The following is an 18,388-nucleotide window of genomic DNA, read 5'->3' as shown; positions in this document are numbered from 1 at the left end:
GACATGATGTAATCATTCAAAATTAAATCTTACAATAAAAAAATTACACAGTGTAGCAATAGGAAATACGGGTAAATAATTATAAACATCAAATAATAACATCAACAAAATCAAACTACTATAATAAGAAAATACAATAATTAATTACAAACATACTTTTTGTTTAATTTGGGATAGGTAAAAGACAAATTTTATTAATTGATCGCTTAAAAATACCTCCTTTCGCTTTCACTGAAACTACTCTAACCTTATTGTCTTTACCTAAGAATATCTCTACGATTCTGCCAAGAGGCCAGTTACATACAGGAACATTATCAGTCTTTAAAATTACCATAGTTCCAACCTTGACATTGTCTTTTTCAAAGAACCATTTAGTTCTTCCTTGCATTGCACTCAAATAGTTATTTTTCCAATACTTCCAAATTGTTTGCACTATTTTAGTCAATTTTTGCCAGCTCTTTAATCTATTATCTTTCACGTTTAAAATATGAGGTTCTGCAATAGTCGTGATAGGTCTGCCTATCAGGAAGTGGCCTGGTGTCAAGATATCAAAATCCTCTGGTTCAGATGATAAAGGATGCAAGGGCCTAGAATTCAAAATGCCTTCAATTTGAGCAATTACTGTAAGAAACTCCTCATAGGTTAGTTTTAAATTGCCTACTACGCGTTTCAAATGAAACTTAACAGATCTGACACCTGCCTCCCAAAAACCTCCATGATTGGGAGCTCTAGGGGGAATGAACGACCAATCAATACTCTCAGTCGATAAATAATTACCTAATTCATCATCTGGTTTGCTGACTAACCTATTCAATTTCTTTAATTCTGCGTTACTACCATCAAAATTGGTTGCGTTATCTGAAAATATGCGTGCACAATTGCCTCTCCTGCTGAAAAAACGTTTTATGGTTGCAATAAATGCTTGACTAGACAGGTCTGTTACCAACTCAAGATGGCAAGCTTTGGTAACAAAACGAAAATGCACACATACACCTTGTTAAGGCGACTTTTTCTCTTATGTGGGTATTTTATAAAATAAGGACAAAAAAAAAATCAACTCCAACACAATTGAATGGAAAATTCGGGCTGACTCTTTCTTGAGGGAGTTGACCCATAAGTTGTTGTTGAGGTTTTCTTTGAAACATACGACACACTCATGTACTATTTTTCTACAAGTGTTGCGCCCGTTTAAGGGCCAAAACCCTTGTCTAACAATAGACAGTAAGCCTTGTGGACCAATATGCATGTATTTCTTATGAAACATCACAATAATTAGATTAGTCAACTTATGATTCTTTGGTAAGATTATAGGAAATTTTCTAGCAAAATTCAACTTACAGTTAGCTAATCTGCCTCTAACTCGTAAAATTCCATATTGATTTAAAAATGGAAAAACACTTCTTACCTTGCTATCTGGAGGTACCTTATCCTCCTTTTCAAGGCTTGAGATTTCTTTTTTAAATTCACTATCTTGAATTAGCTTAATCAGTTTAAGTTCAGCTAATTTTAATTCTGAGCTCTGAAGAGGACCTGAAACCTTGTCCTTCCCCTTGCAGTTGTTTACAAACCTAAAAATAAAACTTAAAACACGAATAATTTTAGTGTAATTGTTACTTAAATTTAAGAAATCCTCAATGAAAGGGTTATCTTTCAGATTAATAAAAATATTAGAGTCACTAAGGATTTTAAATTCGTCTGGAAAGTCCTTCACAATGACTTCCACCGGAATCTCTCTATTTGGGTAATCAGGAACAGAGGGCCTTTCCACCACATATCATTTTGTAGAAGTTTACTGGGATCCAAACCTCGGGATATAAGATCACTCGGATTCTCCTTTGATGACACATGACGCCACTGATGACCATTAGTCAACTCTTGAATTGTTGCCACTAGATTTGCAACAAACGTCTTCAACTGGTAAGGCTCTTTTGTATCCACGAAAGCACGATCATGGAGTCACTCCACAGATACACTTTGTTCACAGGAATCTCTAATGCAGATATTACTCTATCAATTAACTTTGCAAGTAGGACTGCCGCACAAAGCTCCAGTCTCGGGATTGTAACTCGTTTAATGGCGAGACTCTGGATTTACTCGTCACTAGCCTTGTCTTCACTTCTCCATCTCTCGAACGGCACTTGCAATATATGGTTGCTCCGTATGCTACCTCAGAGGCATCTGCAAATTCATGAAGTTCCACATAGTCTATTCCTGCAATAAGAATAAACCTCTCGATTTCTATTTTACTTAAAACTTCCAATTCAGTAGAGAACTTCTTCCATTCATCAGCTTCCTTTTTTGGTAGTGATTCATCCCAATTCAGCTTTAACAACCACAACCGTTGGAGGAATATTTTGGCTTTACTTATAATTGGCCCTAGTAAACCAATCGGGTCAAACAATCTTGCAATTGTGGACAATATCTGTCGTTTGGTAACAACTATGTCATTATCGAGTTTCACTCTAAAACAGAAACAGTCTCTTCTAGACCTCCAAGACACTCCAAGTGTTGTAGATTCTGCTTCATTAGGAAAGGAATAGGAGTGATCTTCTTCCGCAAGTTCAGCATAATTACTGCACCACTTGTGCAGTGTCATTCCTGCACTCTTCAGTATTGCAGTTAATTGAGATTTAAGCTCCTTAGCTGTACTCAAAGATTCCGCTCCACTAAGCACATCATCCATATAAACATTTTTAAATAAGACTGGGGCAGCTAATGGAAATTTTGGACGTTCATCAATCGACAATTGTTTAAGAGTTCTCATAGCTAAGTACGGCGCACTAACTGTACCGTAAGTCACAGTATTAAGCTCGTAGATTTTCACAGGTGCATCATTTTCCTTTTCCCACAGGATTCGCTGCAAGCATCTCTGTTCAGGGTTAATTTTAATCATTCTATAGATTCTTCTAATATCCGCCGTAAATGCGAATGGGTACTTTCTAAATCTAAGCATGATTGAAAAGAGATCATCTTGAATAATCCCTCCATTACGTTGTAAAGAATTTACCGAAATTCCATTTGATGTTAAACATGATGCATTAATTAATATAATGTAGTATACTACTTAGTTAACAATGTTTTTATTGGGAACCATTTAAGGACATATTATAACGGTGGAAATTACTTTTGTTCTTTTTGAAGTTCCTCTATACATTATAAAATTAACCAATTGATCAAAATTTGCATTATACAATAAAATAAGTACTATAACACAACAACAACGATAAATAGCCTTCTTATATAACAGCCCCAATTAAAATTACTAACTAAAAACAACGAACGTGGAGACATTTCTATTATGTAGTAAAGTAAGCTTTAAAATATTTTGGAAGAACTGGTCAGAAATTACGTGAAAGAAAGTGAATCCAATTTTCATTAAAAAAAATTTTCTTATAATGTGTCAGCTTATTTTAAGCCATTTTATCTAGTAATAACAACTTGATATTGTTTCAGATTAAAAATAATGAATGCAATATCATCCATATTTCGAAATGGGCTTATTTAGTTATGCTGTTATAACTACTAATAACTGTTGATGAAACATTTCCACAGCAACATAATTTTGATCTGCTATGCAAATTTATTTATGTGTTTATTTTTTAACAAATATTGAATCGTCGAATGTAAAAAAAAGCATTAATAAAATCTTTAAATGCTTGTCTTTGAATTTGAGTTCGAACACAGCATATTTAAAACAAGAGACTATTACAAGACTTTGCTAGGATCCTGCTAGCCGCGCAAGACGCTTTGTTAGAAGGAAACAACTGATTGAAAGCATGTGTTCAAATTATCACATCTGTCATTGATCTGTCGAAGAAAAGGTAGGGCGTTTGTATGAGTATGTTTCAAAGCTTGTTTTTCCGTTCCGTAAGTACGCCAATCCCCACAGGTGTAATTACTCTTTTACGACAAATCTGAACTACTGCAGTTCTTCCGAAACGTGAAGAGAATATATTTACGATGACATTATTGAATGATCTCAAAGCCATCTGCTATTCTGAACTATTTTGTACTTTCTTTAAAAATACAGAAGGTTATAAGTACAGGTTTTTTGCACATCTACAGTTGTTGTTTTCTAATTACTGTCATGTAACATATATGCAAAAGCATTTAATATTTATTTAGTCTTTCGCATAATATGTCAAAACAAATTTCTCTTAAGTCATCTGTTTATGGCTGAAGTTGCTATGTGTATTTCTTTAATTTATACTATGGAAGTTAAAAATACAGCGATCAATAAAAAATATAAAAATTCTGCACATGTGAAAATAAAATTCCCAGATTTTACTAATCAGGTTTTGCTGGCCTAAGATGTAATACTTTGATAAAGAAATCTTAAAAAGTTTAGCTTTTTTATTTCAGTAATTCTGAATACTTATAAAAATTCGGACTACTACAAATTTTATTAAAACTCATCCTATGATTCAAAAAGGTGCTTCAGACCGCTGACGAAGTTTTTAAATTAAAACTGTATTTGATATGGTAATGAAGTTAAAATATCATTGCACCTGCTTAGACAATATTCAATCTAAGAATGCTACTATTTTAGAGAATTCTATGCATTTCAAATAAAAAATAGCATAATTATTATATATTCAGATTATACACGACTACTGCGTCATTCGCCAACAACATACATTCAAAAAACAATAAAAATTAAAAAAAAAAAAAATCTGACAGGTTACAGATTTTAAATTACGTCCAAAATGACATTTCTTTAACGTTTTGTGTGGTACCTTTATTTATTAAATATCATGTTCTTTGCACTTACACCATAAAATTCAGTTCAATAGCGATGTCGATAATTAATTTTAAAATGAGCATATATTTAGAATTTCCGGTACGCAATTCCGCGCGCTGAAGATAAAAAGGTTTTCACCCCCGTAGAGTGTTGTTGCTATTGCTTGCTTTGAAATCGTTGAATTTGTTACTCAAAAATTCGTTAAAGTTTCACAAAATATGAAATAGATAATAAAACAAATTCCAAATTTCAAATTTTATCTTCCACATGCCCATATTCGTAGGAGGATTACGTCATTCAAACTTGGATGGCCCTTTTTTCAAAACTTTTTTTTTATCACAATGCGAGAAATATACACACATTTACGCAGATTTTCATTATTTAATTACTTCAAATGTAATGCAAACTCTAACATTTGGTGGCAACAGTCTGAAAAGTGATTCGCCGTTTATAGTGATTCAACGCAAAATCACAAAAACGAAAACAGTATTAGTATTTAAAACAATAGTCTCTTAAGGACTATTGTTTTAAATACTAATACGCCCCTTTGGACTAATAAATAAAAATATGAAAGGTTTCAGATTTTAAACTGCGTCCAAAGGAGTGTTTTTAACGTTTTGTGTGTTACCTCATTAAATATCATGTTCTACGTACTCAAACCTAAAAATTCAGTTCAACAGCAATATCTCAAAATTATTTAAAAATGAGCGTATCTTAGAGTCTCTCGCGCTGGAGATAAAAATGGGATTTTTTTCGTACGGTGTTGACATTACTCGCTTTGAAATCGTTTAGTTTTTTAATCAAAAATTCATTGAAATGTTATAAAATATGAAATCGATAATAAAGCAAATTTCAAATTCAAATTAGGGCTTCCACATGCTCATATTGTATGGAAAATTACGTTATTTAAATTTTGATAGCTCTAGGTACCGTTGTTTTATTACAATGCGAGAAACATACGTACATTCATGCAGATTCTTCATTATTTAATTTCTTTAAGTATAATACAGAACGATAATATTTAGTGGCAACAATTTGAGAAGTGATTCGCCGTTTATAGTTTTCAATGAAAGATGCCAAAGCGAAATTAAAAGTCCTTCAGGGCAAATTGCCCCTTTGGGCTAAAAATAAAGTAAGCAAACATAAAAAAGTAAATTTTCGTGCTTCTTTTCTTAATAGTATTTCGTTTTATTTATTTACTGCTGTTTTTTTAAACTGAAATTTGTTACTTTTAGAAAAGTTGCGGGTTATATTTCGGACATTTTATTTGTTATGCTGTAGGTTGGTTATTTTAATAATTTATATAGCAAAATACAGAAATTTTAACCCACCTTTGCCTTTCTGCTTGTAGTTATTTTACGTTGAACAATGTAATTTCAATTATGTAAGAAAATCAAACTCATTGAATTTTTTCTAATAAAAATCGCATTGAAATCAATAACATAAAATCAATGTACATAAAAAGTACATAAAGTTAAAAATCAATGTACATAAATATAAATCAATGTACATAAAAAGATTTGGAATATTTGAAATGAATATGAACAGAACTTCATCAAACCAGTATAAGCGACGAATATTGTTCCAAAATGAATAAATAATTCGCCATTATTATTTTTACTATCAAATTAGATTATGCTTCATAAATCCGTTCAAAATACGCTTATTATAAATTACTGTTGATGGCTAATTTTTATTTGAATTATTGCTTAATTATGTTATTCTTTACGTGTAATTATATATAACTCATATTAAATGCAGTAATTTAATGCGCTATTCGTTTCGCTCGAATAATTAAAACTTATAACTTGTCGGTTTTAATTATGTATCTATATATCCATAAGTAAATTTGTTTAAATATTTCCTAATGCTATTTTTTAATTGAATTCACGAGCATTTCGCATATTTCTAAACATTCAATTTAAAAACTAAAGGATATTTTAGGAAAATGTTATCTGTTTAAAGAGAGTATTGAAAAAGCATGCTTACATGCTACTTTTTTATTTCGCGAAGAATGTCCACGTTTGTTTGTTGTTTATAAACCACTACATGCTCAAGCGTTTTCTTGGCGATTAAACATAGTGGTCTAAAACGAAAAAGAGCAACCCTCTTTGCCTCCTACTGACAACTGTCATTTAGAGATCTCCAGAGTTCCAGAAATAAGGGGGGCAGGAGATATCTGCACGGCCGCTTTAAGGCGGTCATAATGCTATCGAGCTTTTCACAACTGACCGCCTAGAACCGTCAGTAACGCTTTCGAACACTTTTCCAGTGACCGCCTAGAAGCGTCCGTAACGCTTTCGAGGTAGGCCGTCTTGACCGCCTAAACCCGGTCATAACGCTCAGAGGGTTAATTTACGAACCAAATAGCAAAAACATTTCAAATTCGAAATCCATCTTTTTTACTAAGTACTTTTTGCAAAGTAACAAAAATTCTAATCCCTTTGTTGTTTAAATTAAAGCTAAACAAAAAATGTTGTTTTTTTCCATGAAATGCTAATTTTATGTTATTTGATAAAAAACTGGGAAGTGCAAAATCAAAATCCTGTCGAAATACATATACTTATGAATGAACACAGCACACAAACATTTCTTCACCCTAAGCACGAACACAAATAATATTTTAAACAGCTTAAAATGAATCCACTTTCAAAGTATTTAATTTGTGATAGATAATGACAGTTGAAAACATTTTCCAATATAACAAAATAAAATGAGGTTATTTCTCAGATAGTTTCACAAATAAACTAACAAAATAAAGAACGCTTTTTAAAATTTTTAATTTGCAATATGTTATATGCTTTATTGCAAAATTTGCAATAATATCGTTCTGATTTTCATTTTATCCAAGATTGCCATTATGTTTCACTGATGAGGAACTTGCTAATTATTAGTCCAATGTAGAGTCCTTCTTCTATTTTCTCATAAAATTTCCTTTGTAAATTTAGAGTTTAATTTAGCAAAACGTTTTCCACCTAAGTGGTAAAATGTCTTCGTAAAGGATTCCCTAAAGAGATCTGCCTTGTATTTATGTGCATTTAGGGATATTTTAAAAAACACACGCTGGTGATTGTTATTTTTAATAGGTGAACAAAAGAAATACTTTTTTTAAGAAAGAATATAACTTAACTGCAAGCTATATCTTATTCCTAGATAGCGAAGCTTGATTACAAACTCAATCTTTAAAATACATTTAATTATCTTTATGCTTTAAAAAATGTCTTGTCTGGCAATTGTAAATGCATAAATCACTTGTTTTTTAAAACTAAGTGATCCACTCTAAGTGGAATAATTACAAATAGCATAATGTGAACGATTAATGAAGCTATAACCGACAGTTTATTCTTATGTAATTAATAAAAATTTCATTTTGTTTCAGATTCAAATTTGTTTCAGCATCCTAGTATCTTTCTTCTTCCATACTAAAGCTCACATTTAAGCTCTAGAAAATAATCATACTTCTTTCAATTACCATCCCTTAGTCGAAACTGATGAATAAGAGTTTTCATGCATAACAAAGGTGTTTTACTGGGTATTCGGGTAGAAAAAATATTCTCGAAAAATCTGAGTTGTTAATATATTTTTGGATAACATCCTGAGAGGAATTCATTAATAATAGTAATATGTAAAGCCATGAAACAGGTAAACTCAAAACGTCCTTGGAAGGATCAAAATCATGATCGATTCAGTTATTTAAATAACGCAAAGCTGCGAGGGCTACCTGTCTATGAGGAAGTATGCCTTCGTGGAGGACATTCTGAGGGAAACTAGCATATTATACAGGGGGAAAACTACAAGAACTAACCATGCAGCCGGTCAGTTCGTTTGTGATCGAACCCAAACCAGGTCGAACTGCCACTATTCAGAGTTGTATCTTATCCACTGATGAGGTTTGGATCACAAATCTTCAAACTTATTCATCTAGACGTCAATTTACCTTACATGGGCACAAAAAAAAAAAAAAAAAAAAAAAAAAAAAAAAAGTCATTCCTTATATTCTCTACTACTTGCACCATCACAGGACGCAAGGTAAACCAGTAAGTCTTTATAAATGTACTATCACGACAGCATTATATGAATTGTTGGGCATTTTAACTTCGAAAATTAGATAGAATAGTATTTGAAAATGAATATTATGTTCAATTATTTTTAAGTTTGTTTGCAAACTGATCGTTGCCTTTCCAATTCAAAAAAATTTTAAATCATATCTGGATGCTAGATATATCATTAAAACATTTACTTGATTTGGCCACCCACTTAACTTACACGTTGACCATTTAAATAGAGCACTACCAATTGGCACATTGAAAATGATCATATTCATCTCAGTGAGATGGATATGATTCGCATCTGTTTTCCGTTTCGCATCTCTTTCTCGGAAACAAATCTACCTCTGTAGTAGATTAATGTATAGGTAGCAGACATTCTGTTACTGTCAGCCGAGCGGTCCGCATATATAACATATATATACGAGCAGTTTCTTTAAAAAGTCCTGGGGCCCACCAGCGGCCGAGCGGTAAAGTCGATGAAGACTGGTAGTTCGGTCCGAGGTTCGAATCCCGCGAACGGGCTGGCTGCATAAGTGTTTTCGTGGTTTTCACCATGTGTAACGTGTATACGAGTAGGTTTCCCTTAGAAAGTCCTCCACGAAGCCATCCCTCCCCTTAGGCAGATAGCCCTCGAAGCTTTGCCGTAATTAAATAACCTAACCTTTAAAAAGTCCTCCACGAAGCGACCCTCCTCTTAGGCAGACAGCTCTAGTATGCTTTGATGTAGTCAAATAAGCCAAAACATTCTGTTGGCGAAAAAGCAAGATTGCATTTATCATGAATAATTTCTAATGCAAAAGTTATACTTGTCACTAAGGAAAGAATTTATTTTTGTGTAAAATTCAGATTGCTTGAATTTTAATAATTCTCAGAAACGAAACACAAATAACAAAAAACTAAAAAAATATTCATAATTAATTACGATATATAAACGATGTAATCATTAAGCATATTTTTAGTAAGAAAAAATATTTTGTAATAAATAAATGAAAAATATATTTAATATTAAAGAATCCTCTATATATCTCTACAAAGTATAAAAATTACAAACATTTTTCAAGGTACATGTGTATATGTACTTGATAAAAATATTTACATTGTTTATTATTCTAGCGATATTTTTAACCAGGTGCATATTTTTCGTGAGGCATTTTCCGGAGATTTTTTTTCCCGATATACATTTTCAGGATATTTTCTTGGCATTCGTTTTACTCAAGTGATTAGATTAAAGTGTTATTTTGTATGCTGTGAAACCTAACTAGAATTTATTTTCATTCCATAGTTGCTTCACATAAATTTTCGATTTCATGTAATATTCAGTTTCATAATGGCACTATCACTTTGAGATTTACTATACTTTTCAGTTTTTTTTTTATTAAATGTCGTCTACAACTACTTTCAATAAAATACTGATATATAATAGGGAAATATAACATACACGCGCACACATGTTCACAAACATACCATATGTATGCACAGTGTTTTGTATGTGTGTTTACACATACATATATATAGTTTACATACAAAACAGTTTTAATAATTCCTGCGAAAAATGTGATAAATTTTCACGAAATAAACTGCTTAAATTTATATATATATATTGCGCTTTCCATAGTTTAACTTAGATGAAGTTTTTAATGTCTGAATTTAAATAAAGATATTGTGTTTATATGTACTGTAATTACTCATGAAAGGATGTTTCTGAGTTTAAAGCCAGGGTAGCTTAAATTACTAACGGCAAATACACAACTTGAAATAAGTCTTTGGAAGAAGCAATAAATTTCGAATTTACGGCAGCTCCATTTCTCGTCATAGTTAACAAAATGAAAGAACTGAGAAAGAGTTATAGATAGCGGATGTTTTTTTGTCCTTGCACAAAGGTAATGGTCTCCCATATAAAGTAGAAAATGTATAAAGGTGGTAAGCTTTTAGTTCAGTACCCCCTGGAGTTATATTTACGTTGAAGTCAACTTGGAGATTCCGCTATTAGGTGTTATCTTTGAAAAGTGTTACATCTTTTTCAGCACATAACCAGAAATAAGAGTTTATGTTTTCATTACTTAATCTTCAAAGCTGTATAATTTGGAACATCTGCTCGGAAAACTGTTAACTTATTTTTCATTCATGAAAAGAATACATACCTTTGTAAACGTCTTGGAGAAATAATATCGTTAACAATTTTGCTACAAAGAATTTTTTTTTTTTTTGGTTTCTATTAACATCTCGATAATGCACGTAGTATATAGCTAACCGTATATAGCTAAACCGTATATAGCTAATTACAAGGAAATTGCATTGTAACTCGAAAATACATTTATTTTCTCAAGAAGCTCCTTTGACCAAGCTATTTACTTGTTTTCTACCCCCAAAGTGATTTTACTCTATAAAAGCCGAACTGCCTGATCTCATTCATCAGCCACTTCATCTATTCTGCTGTTGAGTTATGCGATATACATGCATACATACGTACGGACATACGTCGCGCTAAAACTAGTCATAAGTCCCAAATATAAAATTTCAATATCTTATGTTAAGTTATGCGACATACGTACGTGTAAACGTCATGATGGAACTATTCAAAATGGAAATTTCCTTTGAAATATGAAAATCGAAATGTTTCGCGATTGCAATACTTTATTTATTTCTCAGAAGTCAAAGCGGTGTCATAAATAATTAACTACTAATAAATTTATGATGCAATCTAAAGAATTATTTAAATCTAACACTTTAAACTGGAATAAACTTATAATATTTTAAAATTAGATATAAACATAATACTAAAATAAGTTGCGAATAATTTGTATTCGAAAAATTGGAACACGAGAGAAAAAAATTCTCACAAATTCCCTTTGTATATTAAAAAGTATTTCCTCAGAAAATAAGGATAAAAAATGCAAGATTAATTTTTCACCATTATCGAAGCAATTCGTTAAAGAAACTGGAACTTTAAAGCATTTTACGTAGTTTCTCTTACTGATGTTTTTAGACTAACTTTCTGTATTCGGCACATATCTTGATTTAAGGTACGAGTAATATATAGCATATGTGTTAGTGTGCAAATTATAAAGTAGCCAAATAGGAGATAAAATACTATTTTAGCAACCAGTCTTGTGACGAAGATACCATAGGGAGAAAAACTGATTTCACTCGCTAAATTCAACGGAGGGGCGAATTAGCTTAATTATATCCACATGGTAAGGGGGGCCCGCTTTTGAAGTAGTTTGAGTAAAAATGCTTGCCGTTTTTGCGACAGACTTGTAAGAAAACACGATTATTTTTACGTCGTTTCCTGAAAAAGCCCGTAACGCTCGGGGGGGTTAAGTAACATCATCTATTGCGGTATCCAACATATTCATATACTCAGAAACACTATCAGATAAAATCATAAATCTAAAACAAGACGAGAAAACATGAGCAAAAATAAATAAGTAAATAAAATACAGTGTTTTTTTTATTTTAATATTAATTAATTAAAAAAAAATAAGCATTTTATTTATTTATGAAGTTAATGGTCATAATTTATTATATGTGTACTATTTTATCAATTTGAGGCACACTGTATTAATATATGCTTTTAATTTAATTACATAGGAAATATAGATTAAAGGAGCAAAAACTACAAATCTATACATTCATTGAGGCCAAGATCGTGTTTTTTCCCTCTCAAGAAATTCTTCAAGGGGGCCCCAATGGGAGCGCTAACAGACTACACTACTGATAAGGGCTACTGATAAGGATAGCGTCCCTACAAGATGGTAACCAAAAAAAAAAAAAAAAACTACATGATTTAAAGCAATTGGCTAAGTGTTTAATGCCAGAACATATTAAAATGAGCATAATAATAATGATCATAATAAATAAGTGAATTTAAAGGTACTTTAGTGACAGATATTTGATTTAGCTTAGTGTGTGATTATGGTAAAGCCTCGAGGGCTATCTGCCGACGGGGAGGGATGCCTTCGTGGAGGACTTTCTAAGGGAAACTGGCTCGTATACACGTTACACATGGGGAAAACCACGAAAACGCCCATGCAGCCAGCCCGTTCGCGGGATTCGAACCTCGGACCGAACTACCAGTGTTCAGCGACTTTACCGCTCGGCCGCTGGTGGGCCTGATTTTGCTTAGAAAAGAAGTTCTACTTATCTGAATGTTCCGTCTTGGTGTTGTTAAAGATTACAAAGAAGATAAGACCTATAAGTTCAGGAAATCTTTCGGTTTTGAGAACGAGACAATGTAGAGGATATTCGCGAAAATTTTTCTTAACTAGATGAGATCCTGCCTCCATCGTACGTGATCACAGCGCCATCCCACGAAGAAGGGAGTGGATTCGCGTATTTCGAATTGGAAAGAAAGTTGGACGTTATATGAACGTGCGTTTTAAGCATTTAAAAAAAACTGATTACATTTTTTCTCGTAAGAAGAGTTTTCTTTATATATGCAAAATTTCTTTCTCGCGTATCATCACTACGTGTTCTGTCATCACTACGCATTAAGGGATTTTTAGAAAATTAGAGGCTTCGATCTTTTTTTCGAAGGAGTCGTTATCCCTGGTTATAGTGCTTGGTTTTAGGAAACTGCCGTAAATTGCCAATCTAAAGTAACAGATTGTAATTATAATATTATTTTTACGACTGTAATTATAATATTATTCTTTAATTATAATCATTTCCGAGGTGGGACAGCGTTCGAGATAGACGTCTTATCGCTTCGCTCTCCGTTTCCTTGCGTTGCTACCACCCCCGCTACTGTACCGAGTTCATCGACCTCGCCTCACGGGCTCTGGGTTGTTTCTTCTTTGGCTTTCGCCTCGCAAAAGCGTCGCCTTAACTCCACTGCTTCACCCTTCGCTGGATAAAACAGGTCGTATTTTATTCTTTCTTCTGATTTTCTTTATTCACCGTGCTGATAAGGGTACCTTAGGGTACGGCCTTTAGTAAGGCCTTTTTCCAACTTATTTGCCTCACATGATTAATCAATATGACACAACAAACATAACTGTAACTAATAATAACATAAACATGGAAAATTCACCTCCAAACTCAGAAAATCCTCACATGAGACATCTCAATGATGAACCCAACGTTCTCCAAATATTAAGTCACAAAATTACTTTATCCAATGACGTCGAAACTACCAGATCCTTGGTGGAAGATATCCAAGATATCCTTAACGATACAAATGTTGGTTGGTTGGTAACGGAGGACGGGGACGCCTGATGTCTAACAGAGGTAAACAGGCATGTGTCCCGCGCCCTCCACTAACCAGGAACAACTCCCTGGGGCCTCAAGAGGCCGCCTCGGGAGCTTTTTAGGATGTTAACAAGATCATTTACATGGCCATACAAGGGCAGATTGCATTCGTTTTACCGTTTTGACATTTGTTGTTGCAATTTGCTATGGTAATTTTGCACATTCACAATAAAATTCTAATAAAAATACAAATTAAATATACAGATACAAAAATACAGTTACAAAATAATAGGATCAAATTACAGGCTCATAGGGGGAAAAAATAAAAAAATAAACAATAAAAAATAAAAATAAAAATAAAAATAAAATAAAAATAAAATAAAATAAAATAAATAAATAAAAATAAAAAAAAAATTAAGTATTATGCATATACAGAAGAGGAAATGTTAAATACATTTGATTGTACATTATTTGAAAGGTGTCTGTAATAGGGACTTATGTAAATTTTAGGCGTAGACTTATGTGTCTGAGAAGCATTCTTTGCACGATGCAAATGTGATTATGTCCGCTAGTGATCAAAAAGAACTAAACTTTCTCCTTGTAAAAGCCATTAATCAACTGCGTATGCAGGAAAACGAGATGGCCAATGCAAAAATAAACGAATTACAAACCTCTAACAAGAAGCTCGCTAAACAATTTGAAGAGATTAAAAACTTCTGCGACATACTTCAATCCACTAGTGGTTTCAAAGAACGAAGAAAAAGAAAATTGCGCCATAAGCAAACGTATTCTGACTTCGATGAGGAGCCTTCACTCAAAACCAGAAATCGATATAAACAATTAGAGAACCAAATAGACGACATGCATTTGGACAACGAAGATGAATCAGCCAATCAGCTCACTACCACCCCAAAAGACCAACCAAACAAAAGTGACACCATTCCCGCAAATAGAAAACCAAACTCCAGCCCCAAAACTAGCAGAATTGATAAAGTGCCAATTATTGTCGTAGATGACGTACCAAAAGCGGACGAATTCTTAAAAAACTTAAACAAGCAAACCGGAAAAGAAATAACTGGCACCTTAAAAGGACGCCGCCTTTAAATACAGCCTGCAGACTCTGACTCACATCGATTCATTCGCAAAATAGTCGAAGAAACAAAGCTTAAAGCCCACACCTACTTATTGCCCGAAGATAAAGTTTTAAAAGTCATAATAAGGGGCTTACCCATCACCACAGATCCCCAAACCATCACTCAAGAACTTTTTGACAAAGGATTTAAGGTTAAATTTATTACACTATTAAGAAACAGAAAAGAAAATAAACCAATGCCGCTTTTCCTAGTACATATACCAAAATCAAAAGAAAATAAGGAAGTATTCAAAATCAAGCGCATAGGTTATATGAACGTAACAATAGAATCATTACGCAAGAAACCTGGCCCTCCACAATGCTATAGATGCCAGGGATTTTTTCATAGTTCTCTGCTCTGCACCAGAGACTGGGTATGCGTCCGTTGTGAAGGCAATCACAAACCTATAGAATGCACCCGTGGCCGCGACCAGCCAGCCATATGTTATCACTGCAAAGGTCCTCACCCAGCCAACTTCTCAAATTGCCCGACCAGACCAAAAAACAAACAAGTTCAGTTCCAACCCAGTCCTCCACCAGCAACCAATCCCTGGACTAACAGAAGGCAAGACTTTCCTCCGCTGACATTAAACAGTAACGAAAATATTGCTCAAACCTCCATTCAAAACGAAATTCTAAGAGAAGAAACTACCAGCACCGCAGAATCCTCCCTATCAGACCTCTTTGACTTCTCTTCGCTAAAAACAATCTGGACAATAGCGATACAAGGACTCAAAAACATTAAAACTAAGAAATCACCTCTTGATAAAATAATCACAGTAGTCGAAATCATTGAAAAAAATAGGAAATCATCTTTAATGCTAATAAATTCAAGAACAGATGCAACATAAAAATCCTCTCTTGGAACGCTAACGGTCTTTACCATAAAAAAGATGAATTATCCAACCTCATTATTGAAATTGAACCTGACGTAATACTCATACAAGAGACTCACCTTAAACCAGCACTCAAAGTACTTTATGCTAATTATAACACCTACCGTACGGATCGTGAGACAAGAAGAGGCGGTGGCATCATCACATTTGTTAAAAGGAGCATAAAACACGCTCAAATTCCTAATCCCAGCACCACTTTCGAAAGTAACACAATAGAAATTGTAATAGAACATAAAAAATTCAAAATTTCGAATATATACATCCCACCAAATAATAATCCCAGCGCACAAGAATTGATTCACCTCCTTAATTCTAATACTTCTACCATTGTCAGAGTGGACTTCAACGCCAAACACCCCTGCTGGAACCGAGGACCTGATAACAAAAAAGGAAATGACATATTTAAACACATTCAATCAAATAATTATAACATTCATGCTCCAGACGAGCCCACCCATTACGGGTACAATAGCGCCACCACAATTGACTTCTTCATCTCAAATAACATTACTAACAGATGCAATATCTCTGTAATTTCAGCCCTGTCTTCCGACCACAACCCCATTGTATTTGAAATCCCCATTAATAAATACCTCCCTTCACTTGACAGAAGTATAGGAGTTACAAATTGGATCAAATACTCTGAAATTCTGAATAACTCCATACAAGGTAACACATGCATCAACAATACAGAAGATTTAGAAAACGAAGTCTCAAAATTTACCAACAGCATCAATTCTGCTTTAAAGGAAGCCACCAATAGTTTTTATGTGAACAAGCCTTTCCTTCCGCTGCCTGCCGATATTAGAAATAGGATTAAAGAGAAAAACCGGATCCGTAAAAGATGGCAAACCACCAGGGATCCACAACTCAAACACGAACTAAACTCTATGCAAAAAGAAATCAACAGAAGAATCAAGAACTTCAAAAACCAAAAATGGACCAATTTCCTAAATAACCTAGCTATAGAGGACAATTCCCTATTTGACATTTCCCGCAAATTCAAGAAACCTTATAAACCTATTCCACTTATCCATGGACCTAGTGGAACTTCATATACAGAAGAAGATAAAGCTAAATCTTTTGCGGATTGTATGGAAGATACATTCACTCTTAATCCCACTCCGTACGACAATAACCATATTGAACGGGTCAACCAGGTGGTCAATAACTTCCTTAATACCCCTGCTCCGTACAACTTAACTTTCCTGACTACCCCAACAATCGTTGCCAACACCATCAGCGCCTTACAAACGAAGAAAGCCCCAGGGCACGATGTCATCTCGACCAAAGCACTGAAGCATCTTCCGATCAACGCTCTTACCTGCCTAACTAAGATAATCAACAACATTATCAAATTCGCTCATTTTCCTAACTCATGGAAGCAAGCTATAATAATTGTTTTTGCTAAACCGCAACAAAATTGGACTATCGCCCTATCAGTTTACTTAGCCACCTATCTAAAGTTACTGAGAAAATCCTACTTTTCCATATCCAAAAAATTCACCCTTCCATGAATTTTCTCCCAGAAGAACAATTCGGTTTTCGTAATCATCATAGCACTTGATACCAACTTCTTAGAGTTATCAACATTATCACTGAAGGCTACAACTGCAAGCTTCCGACCGGTGCTATATTTCTCGATATCGCGAAAGCTTTTGACAGGGTATGGCATCTAGGCCTTATTTACAAATTAATCACTCTCAATTTTCCAGATCATTTTATTCGCTTAATAGCCTCTTTTCTCAGCAACAGAACATTCAGAATCAAAATCGGTACTGCTTACTCTACCACCAGAGTAATCAATGCTGGTGTCCCACAGGGGTCGGCACTTTCGCCGTACCTTTTTAATATTTATACACAAGACATCCCTAAAGACCCTTCTGTTCATCTTGCACTCTTTGCCGATGACACCGCCATACTTACTAAAGCCTGCACAGTTATCGCCGTAAGAAACCAACTCCAAAGCTATCTCATAAAACTGGAAAAATGGCTTACCCTTTGGAGGATAAAAATTAACACTGATAAAACTAAGGTAATAATTTTCCGTAAAGGAAACATGAAAGACTATCCTCCACCCCCTGAAATATTTGATGAAGAAATAGACTGGATTAATGAAACCAAATACCTTGGAGTACCCTTGACCAAAAACTTACCTTCAGAACCCATTTCCGATCCGTAGTACAAAAATTTAAAATCACCACAGCTACTATGCGACCTCTTCTTGGTAGAAAAAGCAACTTATCTACTACAAACAAATTAATTCTATATCGCTCCATATTGCGCCCAGCTCTTCTTTATGCAGCACTGATCTGGGGACATGCAGCTAAAACCAATATTAAACAATTACAAATTCTACAAAATAAAATTCTACGAGGAA

Source organism: Stegodyphus dumicola, chromosome 8 (assembly GCF_044657685.1).
Source record: "Stegodyphus dumicola isolate Sdum_Otavi_A_Nest chromosome 8, ASM4465768v1".
Lineage (NCBI taxonomy): Eukaryota > Metazoa > Arthropoda > Arachnida > Araneae > Eresidae > Stegodyphus > Stegodyphus dumicola.
This window is presented reverse-complemented; position numbering follows the sequence as displayed.